This window comes from Ochotona curzoniae, unplaced genomic scaffold (assembly GCF_017591425.1).
Source record: "Ochotona curzoniae isolate NIBS_2020 unplaced genomic scaffold, NIBS_Ocur_1.0 scaffold_4701, whole genome shotgun sequence".
Classification (NCBI taxonomy): Eukaryota; Metazoa; Chordata; class Mammalia; order Lagomorpha; family Ochotonidae; genus Ochotona; species Ochotona curzoniae.
Genome location: NW_024467122.1, coordinates 54,729,018 through 54,751,341, shown reverse-complemented (window position 1 = coordinate 54,751,341; position 22,324 = coordinate 54,729,018). Strand labels below are relative to the sequence as shown.

At 40.8% G+C, this 22,324-nt stretch overlaps 1 pseudogene; it reads left to right on the top strand.

The window, feature by feature from the left end:
* Positions 1-2,762, top strand: part of LOC121148396 — a 64,819-nt pseudogene extending 62,057 nt beyond the window's left edge.
* The last annotated feature ends 19,562 nt before the right edge of the window (positions 2,763-22,324 follow it).

Genomic DNA, 22,324 nt, shown 5'->3' with positions numbered 1-22,324 from the left:
ATTGGGATCTGACCTTGACAGGGAGTTCTTGTGAGAGGGTTGATTAGTGAAACTGAGTTAGGCCCTGCTTCCCTTTCTGCTTCCCGGATCACCGCATATTCATTCTTTCCCCCACTTTCAGTTGCCATTTTATGCTAGACAACAGATTAGTGAGGTTTTTTGGCCCTAAACTGTGTGAACCCCAAAATTGTAAACCACCATGAGCCTATCCTTCCTGAGAAGCTCTTTTCACGTACTTCAGTGAAGGCAGCCCAGAACCACAGAGCCTCTGTCCTGATGCAGAAGTGGAGTTGCTGAGCTCAGTTCATTCATTCTTTCATTTTCCTCCATGGGTTCGCCCTGCCCACAGAAAGTCCATCTTCTATTGCTTTCCTAAAAGTTAAACAGTTCACAAAGTCAGGCTCCTACAAGGGATGGTCTACAACTGTTCAGTGTTGTCAGGGATAGGGCAAGTGCATTTATCTAATTTTCTATAGAATGCATCAGATATATTTTTGCTAACAGAATTAAATCACTACCAGTAGTTTTTTAAGCAGAGAAAAGTAAAATGTTGCCTTTGGTTGTGTTCTAACCCTCAGTAGATTTGGAACTTGGGTGTATACAAAAGGGTTATGAATCTTTCAAATCTTAACATCTTTTATTTTAAAAAATCCTAAGATCTTATCTTATACCATCTTTCTCCATTCCATTAGGAATGTCTTCCATCAAAGTTAAAATCTACAAGGTTGGTCTACCTCGTGTCAGCTCAGATTTGACCTTGTTGTATAGATTAGATTGCATGTGGCCTAAGTGTGCCTCCATGATTGAGTTCTTACATAATGAACTTCAACATACTGTAGCACATACAGTAACTGGGAGCCTACCTTAGAAGTATGCATTTCAACCAATACTTGGGTCTCAGTCAGTCAGACAGCTGAGCTTCCATCAGTCATAGGCAACCAAATCACACCATTTTCCAGCAAGGCAAGTCAGAAGTTGCGGGCAATCATCTATTTTTATATTTACTCTCTTTTCCTATTTGTAAGTGCTGCTTGCCCACATTGTAAAGTGGAGCTCTCTGCACCTCTTCTGGCTCTGACGGTTACCCAATTTGCAAATTGCTCTTTGTTTAATTAAATTTAGCTAAATTTAATTTTACTCAAGTATTTAGCTTCACAAACTTGTTCTGTTTTTCAGGCCCAACTTGGCACTGAAACTATTCTGTTAAGACCATCCCCTCTATCTTACCAAATCCGCTGGTCAGTTCTCAGCACTTGAGTTACTAAACTCAGCAAATTTATTACTACAGTTCACTACTCCACATCTTTCAAAGCAAGTTTTGTTTTTTACTGGCTTCCCAAATAGTAGGCTTTTCTTGAATGTCAACAAGCTATGTTTGCCTCCTATTTCACAGACAAGCTCATTGGTTAATTACATTTTTCTGTTTTGTTTTCATTTGCCTCTCCCACCACCACCTTTCTTCACCCTTTGCCATCCCATTCTGCCATGGTCAACATGCTTCCTAACATAGCATCTTTGTGACTTTGATAATGCCCTGCTTGTTAGGAATTTTCACCACTAGCAAAATGCGCCAGATACAATGAGTCACACAGGAGGTCTTTATTCCAGCGGGAGAGGTGGCCCTGGAAGGGAGAGAAGGCAGAGAGCAGAGAGCAGAGAGCAGAGAGAGAGGACTCTGCCACAATGACAGGAGGGGATTCCAAGGGAGGCCAGCAGAGGAGAGAGAGCCGAGTGAGAGAGAAAGAGAGAGCGATAGCAATAGATAGATGATAGATAGATAGATAGATAGATAGATAGATAGATAGATAGAGATATGCAGAGGCAGGATCATGTCCGCAGGATCATGCCTTTACAGCCAGGGGTGGGTAACACAGGCCATGAGGGATTGGTGGGTAGGACTGTCATGCATGATGCCATGAAGTTACGGAAGATTGGTGGAAACAGGATTGCAACACAATTTAAACCTGAAGAGCGTGATCCTTAACAAAGTCAAGGCCTAAGGGAAGCAGATATTTAAAATGGTGCCGGGTCTAAAATGACAGGGTCTTATCAATCTTTAGGGGTGGTGTTCAAGTCACTCCTCAAACTGCCTGCCTTCTTATTTTCCTTCCTCCTTCTCTTCTTTCATCTCTTCACCACCACTGATTTTACAGAAGACTTCTTCAGAGTTTATGCAGTTGTGTCATTCTTGCCTGCCCTAGCCGGGTTCTGAGTCATGGGTGGGAATTCTCTAGTTTGGATTCCCTGGTGGGCAAGGTGGGAGACCGCTCAGTTGTGAGTGGACCATGAGCTGCGCTAGTGGAGCTCTAGCTTCCAGTTGGACTTGGATTTCTGTCTGGACTGTGGCTCAGTCTTGCCTCTGCTGGGAACTGAAGATGTGGTTCTCTGACCCTGCTGTGGTCAGAGAAGGGAAGCTTCTGGAAGGGAAGCTTGTGAAGACTTATGTTGTGTTCCATCTCCCTGGGTTCAGCTCTGCCTGTGGCAGTAGAGGAAGGACCCATGTCCCTGGGGCCAGTGGTGGACAGGTGCTGCCTAGATGTAGGCATAAGGGAATGCACTCAGCCAACAATGGACAGACTGTCTTCTACACCTGCACCAATTACAGCTTCCAGGAGAAGGAAAGCACAAATCTTCCTCAGAAGGCAAAGCATATTGGCTCTCAGATGCTTTATCATTTGTTAGCTGCAGTGCTTGACTTGGTCATCATGAGAACTATCATTGTCTCCAGGGTGTTCCTACCACTAACTTGTATGACTCATTAAAATTGTATTTTTCTCTAATTAAAAAAGAAGAAGACTTCTTTGACTTTTAGTCCTAACTGAAACCTAGCTTTCCTCTGGGGATGCCACTGTTTCTGAGAACTCTTTTATATAACTGTGTACTTTAAGGCGGAGAGGGAAAGAACAGCATCCTTTCCCTTTGTCATTGTTGCTTCCTGGTCCCCCATGTGGGTGCAGGGTCCCAAGGCTTTGGACCATCTTTCACTGCCCTCCCATGCCACTATCAGGGAGGTGGACAGGAAGCAGGTCCACTGGGACTAGAACCAGTACCCACATGGCATTCCAGTGTGAGCCAGGTGAGGACCCCACCCTCTAGGCCACCAAGCTGGGTCCGTGAGCTAGGATTTCTAGGATTTCAATTCAGGTCTCCCATGTGGAAGACAGGAATCTAAAAGCTTGAGCCATCACTGTTGCTTCTTAGAGTCCACAATAGCAGCAGGATCGGATTGGTGGGCAAACTGATAACTGAGTCAAGGTATACTGCTGTGGAGCACAAGTGTCCTCAAAACGACTTCAGTATATATAAACTCCACAAAGTCTGTTTTCCCCCCTTAAAACAGCTATCTCTTGAACAAAGACCGATTACTGAATTCTCCTGGGTGACTTCAACACACACCTAATTGATATAATACATGACTTGCCTGGATCCCTCAGCCTCCATCTGCACATGTGTTCCTTCTGAGAACTGGTGACTTTATATTCCTGCAGTTCTCTGTTTGGCATCACATTCCTATTCTCTGACCAAATGAATAAGCTTTACAGATAATATTTTAACAACATGTATAAAACATCTAAAAAAATGTGGAACTGGTATATACAAAGATGTCCATCTTGACCTTAATTGTAATAGTGAAAAATATAAGTCAAATATAAATACTCATTCATTGAATGGTATATAAATTATGCACATTGCCAGTAAACATGATGAATCAAGTCCAACAGTCTTCAAAATGTTCATCACTGGAAAGACATATTACATAATACTACTCTTGAATCTAAAAACCTGTATGCAGCAAAATAAACTTATTTCATTCCATTGTCCACAAATTTTTTGAGGTACCCTTGTTTATGTTGACATGTGAAAGTATTTATTATTTTAGAAACATAAAATCCAAGGTTATGAGATAGTAGCTATCATATGATCCCATTTTTATTACCTCAGAAATAGTGTAAGGCAAGCAGAACCTATACAAATAAGCCAATGTTATCGAGGGAGCGTCTCAAAACTTATTTCTTTCTCTTTATCCTCTATTGGATTGATAAGGGAGATAGAATGTTGTGTAAGACTTTCCGAGTTTGCAAATCAGATCCCAGTTCAGGAAGAAAAAGGTTGAGAGGGTCCTTTATTTAATAACTTCTTTGTGTCTCTATAGGTAAAAGTTTTATGTAGCTTTATAGACATTAAGTTTCAGATATCTCCACACATACATGCATATATAGAGATGTACCTAGAAAATATTTTCAGTAAATATGACATGCTAATATAAATATATCACTCAAATTGATAAGAAAATCACTAAGCCTACAGTAACAGATTTGAATAGCAAGTATTTTTAGACAAAGGGAAAAAAACTGGCAAAAGCCATGGAAGAATATTCAAACTTGTTAGACTTCAAATGGCATCCAGAATTTCAGTGTTGTCAACTCAACATTAAATTGGCAAGCTAGTGGTGTCGATGAGCATGTGCACATACTTACGCACGTGTGTACTCACGGGCATACATTTTCTCTTCTGCCAAGTTCTGAGAGTCTCATGAAGGCTAAAACTTCCTGTGTAATCATCTCATACTGAGTTCCCAGGCTGGTGGTTGTAACTGAATACGTATTTGGTAAACATCTGTTGAGTGAACAAATGTCAATGAAGTGGTGGAATTGATGTACCTTTGATGAGACCAGTTTTCTGTTATCGCATCTTCCTAGCTCAAAAGCTATTTCACAAGTATAGATATTTTATGTATTTTAAACCTTTCCAGTCTAAACATAATAAAATGTGTACATTGATCCATTTGGGGGCTGCGGGGTTTACTTATTTTGATCCTAATTTATTTTTACCACTTTCCTGTCCTTTATTTAACAATGTAGTCTACTGATTAACATCATGTTTGAACGCAACTTACAAGAAAAATAATACGCCAGAGAAAATTGCTTTGTAAATGTAAAACTGTAAATCATGTAAGAATTTCATTGCAAGTCACTGGTGAGGCCATCTCTCACATCGATTACAGGACAAAATATCATGGAAACAGCCACTGCCTTATTATGCAGACTATAAAATACACTTTAAAAAGACCTGAAAGGTCGGGGTCTTTTTCTTCCCTCTTTTCCAATCAGGCTGGGTAAATAATAGGGCATTAGAATAAACAACTATTAAGATTACATCCTCATTCTGAGGCAGAAAACTATGGAATATTTACAGCATAAACAACTCTGAAACTGTAGTGTTTCATTTTAGCTTTGATACTTGAGTCATTTTGATTGAAACTGTACGTGCATATTTTGCCAGCTCAGTTGAGCATTTCTCAGTGTGAAAGTTCACAAGTGGGCACTGGGTGCTGTGGCCTAAGGAACCCAATCTTGTCATAACCCAAAAGTCAAAAAAGTCAAAATGCAGGCCTGGGGAATGAACAAGCATCTATCTTTGTCCTCTGAGAAAGAAAAATCCAGACATATACACCCAACATGTCACTTTCTTGCCATCACAAACTTCCCATGGACGTCCCTCTCCCTCACCAATAAGAAAGATACCTCTTAATTCTCAACAGTGCCTGATTAGTGGCCTTCCTGTCTTTCGTTTTGAAAAGAAAAAGATAAAAAAGAATAAAAAAATTCAAGTGGCAGTGTGATGACTCAATTGGTTAGTCTTCCACCTATAAGCACCAGAATCACATATAGGTTCTGGTTTCTGTCCCACTGCTCCACCTTTTATCCAGCTCTCGAAATATCGACTTGAAAGCAACAGAGAATGGTTCGCATCCTTGGGACCCTGCACTCGTGTCGGAGACCAGGAAGAAGCTCCTAGCTTGGAAACAGCTTAGCTCTGGTCATTACAGCCATTTGGGGAGTGAGCTAGTGAATGCAAGATCTTTTTCTGTCTCTCCTTCTCTCTGTAGATCTGCCTTTCCAATAAAAATAAATAAACCCAAATCCCAGACCCAGCGTGGTGGCCTGGCAACCAGAGTCCTAACCTTGCACGTGGGCACCAGTTCTAATCCTGGTAGCCCTGCTTCCCATCCAGCTCCCGTGGCCTGGAGGGCAGTTGAGAATAGCCCAAAAGCCTCGGGACCCTGCACCTTCGTGGGAGACCTGGAAGATGATCTGAGCTCCTGGCTTCTGATTGGCGCAGCTCTAGCCGTTGCAGTCACTTGGGGAGTGAATCATCAGACAGAAGATCTTTCTCTCTGTCCTCCTCTTTGTAAATTTGCCTTTTTGATAAAAATAAATAAATCTTAAAAAATTCCAAATCCCACCTTTGTCATAGAGGAATCAAAAAAGTCATTGGAATTTTCTACGCCTTTGATTACTCATCAATGCAAAAAAAACAAAAAGTATTAGTTATACCTGCCTCCCAAAGAAATTTTAAAATTAAATAGCAGAAGTGTTAAAACAATGTGCACATTACATTACATTCTTTTTGACCATCATCCGTGTGATTTTAGGTTTTATCTCCAAGGCAATTTATTCTCATAGGCGTAATACACCAAGCTTGCAACTAGTCATTTATTATTTAGTTAAAGCTAAAAGCCATATATGTCTTCCTTTTTAAAAAAGATTTATTTTGTTTTTATTGAAAAGACAGATATACATACAGAAGGAGAGACTGAGAAAAAGATCTTCCATCTGCTGGTTCATTCCTGAAGTAGCCACAACGGCCACTGCTGAGCTGATATGAAGCCAGGAGTTTCTTCCATGTCTCCCACATGAGTTCAGGGTCCCAAGGCTTTGGAGCATCTTTTGCTGCTTTCCCAGGCCATAAGCAGGGAACAGGACAGGAAATGGAGCAGCCAGGGACACAAACTGGTGCTCATAAGGGATCCTGGTGGTTGCAAGGCAAGGATTTAGCCACTGAGCCATTGCACTGTACTCCATCTACTGTCTTCTTAATACTGTTGAGATCAGGGAATGGGAGGATTGGTAATTGTAATTCACATAAAAGATCGAAGAGAAGTCATGTAGAAGCATAAAGTGAGGCTTTAGTAAAGCCATGCATGACATGCTGTCTGGCTGATCTTTTCTATACTTTATATCTGTCTCTCAATAATAAACTCATGATTCTCTCATTGGTGTCTGCCCTCCCAGTAGCTTGGATGTGAATTTTTCTGGCCATTTTGAAGGCACTTGCAATTCAACATGTCCCCAATCTGTACTCATAAATCCCTATGTTATAAATTCCTATTCCTGGGCCCGGCGCGGTGGCGCAAGTGGTTAAGGCCCTCGCCTTGCACACCCGGGATCCCGTATGGGCACCAGTTCTAATCCCGGCAGCCCCACTTCCCTTCCAGCTCCCTGCCTGTGGCCCGGGAAAGCAGTCGAGGACGGCCCAAAGCTTTGGGACCCTGCACCCGCATGGGAGACCCGGAAGAGGCTCCTGGCTTCAGACCGGCATAGCATTGGCCGTTGCGCTCACTTGGGGAGTGACTCATCGGACGGAAGATCTTCCTCTCTGTCTCTCCTCTCTGTATATCCGCCTTTCCAATAAAAAATAATAAAAATAAATCTTTAAAAAAAAATTCCTATTCCTATTTCTACCAAGCCCCGAACTTGATCCTTAAGATATGTCATTTTAGCCAATACCCAAGCAAGAAACCAAGCAGTTTAATTTCCCTCAGTCCTGATGTTTCATGATTGATCAATCGGGAATTTTTCTCACTCTGTTCAGAAGCAGCTTCTCTTTCTTCTGAATGCATTGTCACTTCTGTATTTCAGACTTTCAACAACTGGTATGCCATCTATGTAATTAACCTTATAACTAGATTTCTCCTACTATTTATTTCTCAAACTATTACCATGAAACTCTTTCTAAAACAAAAATCACTTTTCTCATTTAAAACATTCAGAAATCTACCACTCTCAGAAAGTCCCTAGATTTTTAAAACAAATGTGCAACCTTCAAAAGACTCGAACTTCTCCATTAGTCTAACTTTCTAGCAACTCTATTCCTGCTTCTAGCACATTCTGTCCTACATTTTTAGCTTCTCTGCTGACTCTGCCTCCCTAGAAGGCCTTTTAAACCACTGTGCTCCAAGTCCCTGAGTTAAATCCTCCCCCAACTGAAATGTTATCTCTTATAAACACTCACTTGGATTCTTCATGTCCCAACTCTGGACTCCAGCTGTCTGATTTGCTAACTTTATTTCCTTTATCTCACAGTCCCCTGGTATGTCCATACCTTTAGTCTATAGCTTGCAGCCTAGTACACAACACTCTATGCTTCTGTCTTTATAAGACTGTGAGCTTCCAGATAGTACAGATTGCGTCTTAATCATCTTCACAGCTCTAGGCATGGTTAGAATGCGTGGATCCCATTAGATAGTTGCTGTGATCTGACTGTATCCTCCTGAATTCAAATGTTGAAACTTAGCAACCAGTGTGGCAGCATTACGAACAGATCCCTAAGGAGGTACTTTAGTTCCGAGGAAAGAACGCCCATGAAGGAGAACTGCAGTCTTCTAGAAAGGCTGGAGGAAACTGACACTGGCCCCTTTTGCCCCTTGTGTCCTTCCACCTTCTTTGCATTGGGACCAGTGTTCATCTTGTCTGAGAAAGCTGCAGCTGAGGGCTATCAGAGGGAGGGACAAGACCCTCAACCGACAATCAACATGCCAGCACCTTGATCTCAGATGTTTTGGCTCTTACCATGGTGAGGAAATACATTTCTGATCTTTATAAATTACACGGTTTCAGGTACTTTATTCTCAGCATGAATGGCATAATATGATGGTCACAGCATGTTTGAATGACAAGTAAAGGGACAATGTCTAGGAGTTCCTGAGCCAGTGTGGGAGTCCTAGGTGATGCATACCACCTGGGGTTGGGGACAGAGGGAGGAACTGGAAAACACTAATGGTCTAATTGGTTTGTCTCATTATTTCACTTTAACAGTTTGTAGAAGTAGTTCAATCCCGAATCCAGAGAAACTTCTACTTAGCAGTCTCTTGCTTGATTCCCCAAGCAAAGTTAACCCCACAACTTTTCTCAGCTGGACACCACCTTTCTCTCTGCCTTTCTAATAGACACTGATATCAGGGAGACAAATGGGATTCCGGGGCTGGGGGTGGGATGGGGACTCTTGGGCCCTTCCCTGGGATGGGGGGTGGGGGCTGACTTGTCCTAGGGAGAGCCACCTGGTTGCCAGGTCAAAAATAAAATAAACTCAACGTCTGTGTTTTCTCTCTCTTCACACATTTTCTAGGGCTTGTATCTTTTCACACCTTCTCCAGCTGGCACACCATGGCTGTGTATTATCTTCAGACTCCACAGGAATCACACAAGTCACACATTGGTTGTGAAGGCTGGAATGGATTCCCAATTACTCCCCGTCTTTAGGGAAGAGGTGTTTCATTGTTTTTGATTGATAAAGATAATTGATAATATTGAGGTACCCAATCCAGAAGATGCAGGACTGACTGTAAATTCTCCCCTACACACGCTGACAGCAAGGCCAGTTATTGCTGAATGTGGGACCGTCTCTGCTCAGAGCTATAAATTCTGTCCCCTCCTTCCAGGCCGAAGGACCCTATGGGAGGCAAGTCAGCAAGGCATTCACACAGAAATGACTCAAGGGCTTCGGGAGTTTTCCCCTCTCCTCATGAAAGCATGGAGAATAAAGTCTTGGCTTTATGTTCCTTCCAAGAATGAACTGCTGGCAGTTTACAGACAAGGCCCCTTGAGCAGCCTGGGAACAGAGGCTGATTAAGTACGATTAGTGTGCTCAGGGCCTCTGCCTGCTGGCTGACACTCCACAGGCTGGAAGTGATCATTTGTACAACTTCTGGGCACCTTCCCAGGTGTTGCTGGAGAAAGCTTCATGAGATTGTGCAGCAGAATTTTAGGAAACTTCCCAACTGTTTCTACTTTTCCCTGTGTATCACCTGTTGTTCAAAGATACCTCAGGCCCATGGAGGCCAAAGAAATATTGGCCACAGACTTCCAGGTAAAAGGCAAACCACAGGGACCCAGTCTGCTCCTGACCACTTTACAACAGAACTTTATAATGTAGGACTGACCATTTAAGGAATCTCCTCATCTCTTTCCCTTCCTTTTTTTCCCCTTGCTCAACACTCCCACTTCCCCATTGAAGTTAGACAATTGAGTCTAAGCATTGGCCTTCACTGGGGATTATTCTGTTCTATAGGATTCCACTCCCAACTGTCAGCTTCAAGCCAAACCTTGCTCTTAGCAACCCCTAGGACTTTGTTGAAAGAGGGTCCAGTTCCTTAGATTGTTTCCCAGGACCTTCTGAACGCTTGGCTTTCTGGATTCCCCTCCACCTCTCAAGTCCCTCTTCAGTGCTTTGTATTCTTGCTCTTCCTCTTGGCCTCACGCAAACGCCAGCTGCTGACTTCCAGGCCACCCACCACAGCTTGTGTTCCTGGGTTCGCCTCATCTTTTTCCCTGATTTTTTTTAAAGTAAGCATCCCTCCCCCTTCAGGGACTCACTGCTATTTCCTGCTCTATTCTCTGGTCTCTCAGTCATTGATGGCACAGTATATTTCTTATTCTGCCTGATGTCAACTGCTTTTACCCAGAGAAGCAGGATATACTCTCAAAGAAAACAGAATTGGAAAAGATGAAAATTTATATGACAATCTTTTTAAAACACATGTTTTACTGTTTTATCCTTTGCTAAGATTATGTATGAGGGCAGGAGGCCAGAAGCCTTCTTGGGGTAAATGTCATGGAATTATAATGCCAAAAAGACTCTTTCCACAGGGGCAATTTAGTTGATTAGAAAGTGTATTAATTTGGAGAAAAGCATTAATTTCCTTGTAATAGTCACATAGAAGTAGAATTCTATTTTTTTAGGCATTCTTTGCTTATTTTTAGTAGTGTGCCTATTTTTGTTTTGTTTGAGAAAGAGAGAGAGAGAGAGAGAGAAATCCTCTGTCATGGATTTATTCCCCACAACAGCTGGGGTGGGGCTAGGCTGAAGCCAGGAGCCTGAAACTCAGTCCAGATGTCCCATGTGGATGACAGTGACCTAAGTACTTTGACCATTACCTGCTACCTCCACAGGATGATGTATCAGAAGCAGAGGAGCCAGGCATTCTGATATGGGATGCAGGCACCTAAGTGACAACTACTTCACAGTGCTAAATGCATAAATTCATGCTCTTGGGTTCCTATGTGTTTTTTTGGTTTTGTTTTGTTTTGTTTCTTGGTATGCAGTGACCTTGTTTCATTACTTCCTTCTGTCCCTACCTTCCCCAAACTTCTGATTTCCTGATTTATTCTTTTGCCTGTCTCTTTTCCTTCTTTATAGATATGAATGTTGAGAAACCATTATCACTGGAGTGCATGACTTCTTAGTGGTTCCTATAGTTTGGAACAGGTACAAGAAAAGAGAAAATACTTTCAAAATTCCACAAACTTTCTTTCCACGTAAATGCACTGTTTCAGAAAAGAAAAGCAGTAGAGAGACTCAACATTCAAAGAGAGCCTTGTACCCGGAGCTGAATCTAAGACATTTCTTTGAGATATTTATGATATTACTTGCCATGGAGATGAATTGTTTACAAGAAAGTTTCTACTTTAAGTAGATGTTAATGATGGAATTATGATAAGTATTTCCCATATCTTCTAGTAGCTGTATAAAATTCTTTTCTCAAAACCTACCATTGCATTTTTTTCAATTATTGCACACTCTTGAACATTAGCTGATTTCCAAAGCTGGATAATAAATACCTCAGAGTAAACTGTTGTCTAAAATTCAAATTATTTTCCTTAGGACAGTTTCCTGAAAGTGAATGAACTGAGCCGAAGGGCTAGAACACTTGTAAGACTTTTGATATATTTTGACAAATTGCTTTTCCAGAGGGTGGTGCCAATTTACACTCCCACCAGCCGTGCAGGAGTCAATGTCATCTCACCTTCGACAGAATTGAATAAAATGATTTTCAAAATCCTTGCTAATTGGGCAAGTTAGAAATAGCATGCAATTTTAGCTTTGCTTTGTATTATTTGATTTCTAGAGTACTTGAAGCAGTTTTCATCTTATCCTGTTAGAAAATAAGATTTATTTAAAAGAAAATTATGTGCAAATTGAGAGTCTTATTAGATTTGCTGATGTTTTGCAAGTGTTAGTCTCAGTTTCAATGTAAGATACAATGATTTTCCAAACAGAAATGATAACTATTTAATAGGCTTAACCTGAGTCAGGTGTAGATTTTAACAGGTATGTATACCTACGAAATGCACTGCTTGGAAGAGAAACAAGAGACTTTGAGTCCAGTTCGCATTCCACAGAGCCACCATCAGGAAATTCAGACGAATGTGGTTTATTAGAAAGCATTTCCACAAAAAGGTAGGGGAGTGGCAAGCGAGTCTGGGGCAGTAAAGAGCTGAAGCATGTGCATGGTACCGAGCGCAATGGAAGCTAGCCGACCCTAGTGTTGTAGGATGTGCTGGATACAGCATGCATCACAGCTCCCAGCAGCTGCAGTGATTTACGGCTCCCCAGCTTCAGTCAATGTTTTAGGCATGCAGCAACAGGAGACCAGCAGGGCATTGCCAAGCTCTGTGGGGCTCAGTGCCTTCCTTCAGGTCAAGGGCTGCTCTCTGGTGATAGGGCCCCATCTCATGCAATTAACCTGCATTACAGGCTGTTGTGCCTGGAGAAGCACCAAGAGGTGCTCCCATCCCAGGCATCCTGTGACGAAGCACCAGCCTACACAACTTCCAGCAACAACTCCACTGACAATTGCCTGAGGCCAAGCCAAGCCCTGGTCTGATAAAACCTAGCCTGTGTTGGCACACCAACAACGACCCGAAAAGAGATGGAAATCACGCAGCCCATTGAAGCCAGAGCAGGGAAAGGAGCTTGTGCAATGCAGGGGGATATCTGCTCAGGGCCATTGGAACCTGGGAGGGAGAGAAATGGTGCAAGATGGTACGCCTGGGCAGGCTAAAGAGGATTTCGGGGTGTGTGTGTGTGTGTGTGTGTGTGTGTGTGTGTGTGTGTGTGAAGGGAGCATCAGCAGTGATATGATGGGTAACGCAGCAATCTCAGAGAGCTTGGACAGACATACACATGTGGTGGGGTGAGTGACAAAGGGGGGATTAAATGCACAATGATAGAGCCCAGTGGGAAAGAGGGTGATAAAAGGAGTTGTGTCTTCATCAGCAACAAGGACAGTTTTAGCAGTTTCTGGAATATGCAAGAAAATTGGGTAAATATTCTAAGAATTATGGTGGTCACATTCCCATTATCAGAGAAAGGAGTGTGTGTTGGTGGGGTGGTGAGGGATGGGACCAGCATGATCCATCTCATATTGGATTGCAATTGGGTATGTTCATGTGAAACCAAGATTTTCAACAGAAAGTAGATGTGTAAGTGTATTTGGTTTGGGGTGGGGCATAAGACAAGAGAAAGAAAGATAAGGCTATTTATGTATGGATTCTAAGATGTTTTTTTCCTAAATACATTTTTTTTAAAAAAAAAATCATTTTTCTCTAGCCATTTGAAATGTACTTTCATATCCTCATTCTCTAATCTCAGAAAGTCTGGGAGCAGTGACACCCCTATAAAAATAAGCATTACCAGTGTCCAGATCTTGGTAACTTATGACTATTACCATTGAAAGAATAATTGAAGAAGGCTTGGAGATGGGCCAGAAAACAGAACTAGAATTGGAACATTGTGTTGGAGCAGAAATTAAAAATGTGTCTAGTGAGTAGTGAGGATATGTGAGAAGGCTGTAGAAGCTGGACTGAACAGACTTTCCAGTGGCCAAATCTGAGACAATTTAGAGAAAAAAAAATAACTACTGTAATGGCTTATACACCAGTAAATACAATAGGAATCTGAGTTCATGCAGACATCAATAAGCAACGCAGTTGAAAGTTTGATGAGAAATGGAATATTTATCAAGTTTCAAAGTACTTTTCCCTATAAAAGACTCATTAAATAAAAAGACTAACTTTCCAGTAGAGGAGCTGGCAGACACCACCTTAGCTGACTGATCAAAGTTAACATCACCAGTGATGGAATAAATTGGAATCGTATGCCACCTTATAGGAAGCAATGAAGAGAACACAGTGTCATCTCAATGACATGACTGTGTAAAGATATATAATTGGAACCTAATCATGACGAATGATCAGACAACCTAAAACTGAGGGACAGTCTACAAAATGACTGATCTGTGATTTGAAAAATGTTCAGATTATATTAGATGGAAAAACTCTTGCAAATTTAAGGATGCTGCATAGACCTGATGAATGCAATGACTGGAATACATAGCCCGAAGTGTTAGAAACTTAATCCCCAATGTAGTAAAGTTGAACTGTGGGCCTGAAGGGAGGTGTGTAGGTCATGAGAGTTCCATCTTCATGAATGGATAAATGCTCATTATAAAAAGGCTGGAGGTGGCAAATCCCATCCCGTGTTGTTTCTCCCTGTGATGATGCAGAAATAAAGTCCTTGGTTTTGGACTTAGTCCCTGAAGGTGAGAAATCAATCCTCACCCTAGGAATGGCACAGTCTCAGTTTTTCTGTTTCTGACAGGTATTTTGTACTGACTAGGCCCAATGACGAAACATCACATTAAGAAATTACTCTTCAAGGGTGCAGATGAGACACCCTGCTCTTGACAATTTTTTTTCTGTAGATTTGTTTGAACATGCATGTTAGCGTGTGTAAACACCACTCATCTGGATAATAATGTTCTGTGCTCACAAAGAAGGAAATGGCAGAAGGAGGCTAGAAGGCAGAGAACCTATTTGATGAGTTTCTTCATCTTTTGGATAGGCTCAGTTTTCAGAAACCACTATGGAATCTTCTCCTCGAAACTCCTGTGGGAAGTCTGAATGGATGAGACAGCATGGAACTGGACAACGGGTTTCCAGCTGGTGAACTTCTCTGCCTCTGACTCCGATGAGATTGTCAACGTGTGTTTTCATCATTCACACCTTCATGCATTTAAGAACAGGATCCTCAGCCTTCTAGCTTGAATTCTTTCAGGGGCAGGGATACCCACACACCTCACTTACAGGTAGTGCAAGCATCTCATATGTCATGAGAACGAGCTTCCACTAACCTTATTTGCCAACTCTTTATTAGAACATAAACTACACTGTTAATTTTTTCTTATCTTGTCCAAGCAAAAATTCAATTCACTCCCACAGCTTTTGACCTCTTCCCTTCCCTCCTGCTTGCAGTTTTGATCTCTGGCCCTTGATGTATTTCAATAACAATCCAGGTTATCAATCAACTGCTGAAAACGGAGATTGACTTCCTGGCTGTGAATATCTCTTTTTGCTGAGGAAAACTTCAGCAAGAGGCCTGCTGATCAGGGCCATGGAATCATACACCCAATTCCATCATTCCACAGTGAGTTTTCAGAGGTCTAGAGAGGCTTATTCTATGCCAGTCCTTTATAAATACGATTCTTGATAGAACCAGGTGCAGGACATGGATTGTGTCTTGTAGTTCAAAGTGTCTACTTCAGGTGATGTTGAAGTGGAGATTTGCATGGCATAATAAAAAAAAAAAACACAAGTGGAGAAATACAAAAGGCCATCTTATGGAAAATGTGTAATTCAAGTGAAAAGCTTATCCATTTGGAATGGAATGGAGTAAGGAATCACTAAAATGGGTGTTGTATTTCAACAACAGAACTATTGATATTTTGTGCCATATCATTCTTTGTTGTGTAGGCTGATCTGTGCATTGTAGAATGTCTAGCAAATCCATAGCCTCCACTCATTTTTTATGGTGGTGTTTCCTGTGTTGGAACAACCAAAAAATGCTTCCAACATGTCTCCTGGGATACATAATCACCCTTGGTTGAGACTCAATGGTTTAATGATTGGATGGCAACCATGATACACTGGAGAAAGGAAGCCATCTGGAAGTTAGGAGAGGTTACATTTGTGGAGGTGGTACAATAGTTGATCAAGATCTCAGCCTCTGGAGGCAAAATGACAGCCTGGAATCATGACCAGACCACTTACTAGCTGTATAACTGCCTTTGGGATCTCCTAAATGAAAAAGAAATTAATGTCTACTACTTATGGTTATTATAAAATAGTATCTGCAACACATTTCTGGAAGGGCTTAGTAAATATGGAGATGCATTATATGTGAAAAGAAATGGAAAATGAAAAGGCTTTGATGACTGAGAGAGTGAGAAAATAGGCCAGGACATTCTCCATGATGTATTGACCATCATATTTTTCAGAAATGATTGGGAGCCCAATAATTTAGAAGTGTGGTCCTTTTTTAGAGTTTTTATTAAGAAGCTGAGACAGGATGGCTTTAACTAAGCATCTCATGGAAATGTAGGAACCAAAGGAAAGAAATCAAGTCATTTGCTTTGTCTTTGTTTCCAATGGATTAACATGCATGCTTAATTAGAATAGGATGAACTCATACCCAAGGCCTCCTCTCTTCCTGATCTCTTCCAGCCCTTTACAGGGAATACTTACCAAGACATGGTTCTTGCACACAACCCGCCTTCTTGTTGCACAAAGAACTCTCTACAGCTGCTGGCATGTGCCAAGGTCCACTCGTACAAGAGGAACTGAAGCTTCAGTTTTGTTAACCCTATTCTAAATCCACTATTTGGGAAGGTTATTTAGCCTAGAGATTAAGAGGTCCACATGCCATATGGAATTGCCATATGGAATCAATTTAGTATTGATTTCACTCCTGATTTTGGGTTCTTACTTTTTTCTTTTTCTCTTTTTAAAGATTGATCTATTTTTATCGGAAAGGCAAATCAGAGTTACAGAGTAGGAGAGACAGACAGATCTTCCATCTGCTGGTTTATTCCCCAGGTGTGACTTAGCTCTAGGTTCTTGTTAATGCAGACCCTGAGAAGTAGTGATAATGGCTTGGGTTTTCGGGTTCTTATCCAAGTGAAACCCAGATGGAGGTCCTGGCTTCATGAAGTCAGCCTAGTCCATCCTTTGCTATTGTGGCCATTGAGGTGAATGCATCAGTGGATAGGTTTGCTTGCTCTCTCTCTCTCTCTCTCTCTCTCTTCCTTCCTCTCTTTCTCCCACTATCCCCCCCCACCTTTTCCCTCTCCACCTCTCCTTGTATTTACTCCCCTGAAATAAATAAGTCAGTCCACCATGTGACACAATATGTAAATCCAAGATGATGTGCTATTGTGCATGGGCCTTTTGGAAACATTTTTGTGGGGTGAAAGATCCCCAATACTAAGAACAGCATGGCTATGCTACAGGGTCCTATAGCAAACAAATAGTTCATATGAAGGTACTGCAGCCACAGAGCTGCAAACTGGCTTTTCTTGGCTGCTGTTTCCTTTCCATGTTTGTATTGCTTCCTTCACCAGCACTATGCATTTATTTTATTTTCCCAGCCTGATAATGTTTGACTCTCCCTTCAAGAGACCTCATTCCCTTTCCCAACATTCCTTTAAGTAATAATAGTATTCATTGTTTGTATTTGTATAATACTTTATAGTTTTCAAAAGTTTCACATACATGCATCTACTTGTACTGTTTTTGTGTTTGGGAAACAACAATTGGTCTAACACAGAATTTCCTATTTTATTCTCAAACCCTTGTGATTCGTTCGCAGTTTGTTCTTTTTAACAGTGTTATGCGTTATTCTGTTCACAAGGTTCAATCTTAATTAAGCCAAGTTCAGGATACAAGAGGAAATGAATAGCAGTGAGGGGCAGATTACTAACACCCTATGGCACATTCATTCTAAATATAGACAATACCCTTAGAGTCCTCCAAATTGAATCACAACCTTATAATTAATATTTCCTGTTCTTCCTCACTGTGTGAAATTGTCAGTTCCAGTGGCACTTCACGGAATCTGAAAGTATTTATTCTTTACAGATTGCATGCCACCATATGTGAACTGAGACCAGCAAGACAGCACTTCTCCTTTCTCCTGAGGAGACAATTAAAAAGTGAACAATATTTGCAGTAAATGTGAACTGCCTTTAAGAGTCTCTAATTTAAGCAATCCAGTTCTGGAGGCTGCACTGGGGTGTAGTGGGTTAAGGCACAGCCTGCAATGTTGGCTTTCTATTTAAGTGCCAACTCGTGTCTGGGATGCTTCACTTCAAGTTCGGCTCCCTGGTTCTGGCCTAAGAAAGCAGCAGCAGATGACCCAAATGCCTGGGCCGCTGAGACCCATGTGAGGCACACAGATGAAGTTCCAGCTCCCGGCTTTGGCATGGCCCAGCACGTGGGCTGTTGCAACCATCTGGAGGAATAAACAGACCAGCAGTTAGAGTCTCTCTTTATTCTCCTACCCCAAACCCTGCCTGTCTCTCCCTTCCTGAAACTCTGATTAAATAATTAATTAAATAAACACATCTTTAAACTAAAAATCCTTCTTTTAAAGCTAAATCATTTTGATGTGTGTGAATCCAACCAAGTTCTAACACAATAACATGACCATGTAAGTATACATTCTTGGGTCTAGAATGAAGAAATTTTAAAACCTCATATAATTTTATAGATTACCAGTACCATGGGAAATTTTCATTTATGACAGCAATATATAAATATACATGAGGAATACATAGTAGATTAAGATTTATAAATAATTTGAAAGCTTTCCAGAATTTTCTCCAATCAGATTTAAAGACATGCAAGGGAAAAAACTTATTTTCCATATAATGGAGGTTAAAGAAAAGTATCAGGAATTTTACATTTGGCTGGGTAATGAATATCTAATGAATATGGAGGCAGAGGGAGATGAGGGGAGGTAAAAGACAGCAACTATCTCGTCTAAAAATAAGCCATGCTGCTCATGGCTGGTGTGCACTTACTCATGTGTGACCATAATAAAAATGTGTTTCATTGCTGGCTTCAATGGGATAATTAAGTGCCCAGATGTGCCCATCCAAAACTGCAAATTGAAGGTGTATTTGATAATTGATTTTAATAATAATGTTTCATCATAGTAACGAAAAGTGTTTGGATAGCTGTGGTTCTTTTTACTCCTCTGTGAAAACCACACTTTGGATGAATTAGCAGCAGCTGAAATTGTGACGAATCTGAGATCCAAGCAGAGTCCAAAAATTGACTCAATTCATTTATAGTGAAATGGTTTAATTTCTAGCCAATAGCAGAAGACATGAAACCATGGTTAAATGGACTGCAGATCTATATTCTGGGAGGGGTTTCTGGTCATCGCACCTGAGATAACCCTCTCAGCCTGGTGGGTCTCCAATCTCTGTTCAATAGTCCTATGCTTATCTATCCTGGCCATTTGATACTAGGCAGGATGGCTATGCCTTCCAGATGATGACATCTCTAGTTCTGTCTTTGTTAGCATGCTACATAGCATTTGTTGGCAAATGGTTCACTTGCTGGTCCTTGATGTCCTATGTATCAGCAATGCTCTTGTAAGTGTTGGAATGTTTGTTGGAAATAACATCTTGAGTCCCACTCCAGGTGTCATGAGCTAGAATGTACAGTTAAACAAAATTTCCAAGTGATTCCTGGGCACTTTGATATAGAACAGTCATCACTTTGCATGGCTTATCACATTTTCCTTTGAAACCTTTTTGTTTTTGTTTTGTTTTATTCTTTCAACATGAGAGTTATTTTTATGAGTTGATACTTATTTTAGAGGTGGAGAAAGTGAAGGAGAGAAAGGTAAACAGCTGCAGCTCGATGGAGACAAAGCCAGGAGCCTGAAACTCATCTTGGTCTTCCATGTAGGTGACAGGGACGCAAGTACCCCCATGGCTCAATACAACATGAGCAGAAAGTATAGCCAAGATTTGAACCCAGACACGGCAACGCAGGATGCCATCACCCCAAGCAACATTTTCCCTGTTGTGCCAAATGCCTACCCCATCTTCTTTTTTAAAGTCTACGTCATTGCAGAGGGCTCTGATTTCCTCCTTCCACCATACTTCATCACCTGCCAAGGGGGCCATCCTTTCACAGAATGAAAGAAAACTAAATGACCAAAAGACTAAAATGATAAAAAGAACAACAACAACATGCAAATTCTGATGATTCAATTGGACAGAGAAAAAGAGTGTATTTGTTTATTTTAAAGAGAGAGTGGCAGGGGGAAGGGAAGAGAAAGTAAGAAAAAGAGAAATTTCTGTTTGATGCAGTTTCATTTCCCTGATTTCTGCAACAGCTGAGGTTGGGTAAGGCTGGATCCAGGTGTCAGGAATGCTAAGTCTTCCTTGTGAGTGGCTGCAATTCAAGTGCTGGAGCCATCATCTGCTCTGCCAGGGTGTGCAGTAGCAGAAAGCTGTGTTAGAAATGAAACTAGAGTTTGACCTGAGACACTCTGATATGGGCTGTACACATCCTAAGCAGCGGCATCACCCACCATGCTACAGTAACTGTGCCAAATAGCTTTTTAACAATGTATAAAAACAAACATGACTAAGGGAAAACAAGAATCATAAAAGGTTTGCATTATTCTCTAGAAGTGTATGTACAATAGAGTACAAAAATATTATGACATTTGTAACTTCATAATCACAGCTCCTAAACAAAAAAAATGAGTTTAACAGTGACTCTCCACAAAATGAAACTATGAATGAAGCCACACATAAATACGCAAATGCTTTAAATGTAAGATTGAGTCTCCTTCTGATTTGTCAAATGATGTAATCTGGGTGACATTGACGAGAGCTACTAACATGTTTCTGAAATGCTTCCTATCATAGTGAAATCAACCTTTCTGAAGAAGATTGGAAATTGAATAAGATATTTCAAAAAAGTTTCCATTAGCAAAGGATAGTAACTTTATTCAAAATGATGTAAGTGAAAATGCATCTTCAAAATTTATCTTCAGTACGACTCAGTAGCCAGTTCCAAAAATTTGAAATTTAAAATTGCAACAAAATTTAAATTTTCTTGTTGAGGAAAATGAATTCTGTATATATATTTTTTTTTTTTTTGCATTTACTCTTGCACATGGGATTCACTGGGTGGATTTAGCAATATCCACACTCGCCTATAATTCTGTCCAACAAGGCAAGTCCAGCCATCATGTGTGGTGGGGCAAGATCCAGCTTTTATGAATGTCTGCAAAGATTCACTCTCAATTTTTTGCATTTCTATTTTCACAGAGTGGCAAAATCTGAGGACACAATTTTTGGAGCCCTGTTTTATGTGATAGAAGAAATAAAGGCTGATCAGTAATGTCAGTAGGAAGCCAACCAGAGTCTCACTCAAGCTGTAGGTGAGGGGAAGAAATACTCTCAGCAGAGAGGAGGGCAGAGAAGTCAAAGACATTGAGGTAGGCAAAATCATTTCCTGACCTCTGCCAGCCAGCTCCTAGGAGAGGTTACTGTCAATGTAATTGCCTGCTTGGGCCAGCCTCTTTGGAGGGTGGTTCTACTGCATGTAATAGAAATATGCTTGAGTAAGACACTAATTAATGTAAATGTAAATTTCTAAGCCTCCTTTATCCCAAACAGACTACTCCAGTCCAGTTACAAGTAAACCAGATATGTGTCATCTCCAGAAACCAAAGATCAAAATATTATTGGCTGAAAAATTCAGTTGGGGCTGTTTCTCTTTTATGACACTGCCAATGGGTTGTGATACTGCGATCCACAGTGTATTCATGCTTAAGGGACCATCTTGACCCACACTGAAAGTTTTGGAAAGAGAAGTAAGAATGTGTGAGATTGTAAGGGCACAAAAAAGTGGAAGGCCATCTCTAAACTATATTACAGAGCTTGTGAGTACTGGCCATTTGTTACATAAGAAGGAATTTCATGTCAGTAGCTCTGGCCAAACCTGATGTCATTGACAAACAAGCATGACCAATGACAACCACAAAAACAGATGAAGAAAATACAACTGTATAAGCTGGACTTTCCTCCAGGGGGCTGAGATGAAGCCACTTTCTGCCTAGAACATGGAGATTGGATCATTTTTGGCCTACATATCTTGCATCCATAAATCATTCCTACAAGTATATTGTCATTTCACTGATGGATATAATTCTGTTTATATTACCTTCATATATGTAGATGTTTGGTGTTTGCTTTTGAACATTTTAGATGAAGTTTATATATCCTGGCTCTGCACAGATCAGCCTAGGGAAATTTGATTATGCTTCTCTTAATGACTAGATATTTATTGACTAGATTAATTAACACTTTTATATATGCTTAGCCACAAATATCCCCAATGTCGATTTAGTAATTTCACTGGAGACATTGAAATCATTTGCCAGGATATATCATTACTCTCCTGGAAAACAAAAATAACTCTGTAATATAATACCTAGAAAATCACATTAAATTAGAGGACATACATGAAAATTTAGGGGAAACTCATGAATCTTGAGTGAAACAGAGTTCATTTTATTCAGCTCCTAAAATCTAAGCGACATCAATGGAGAA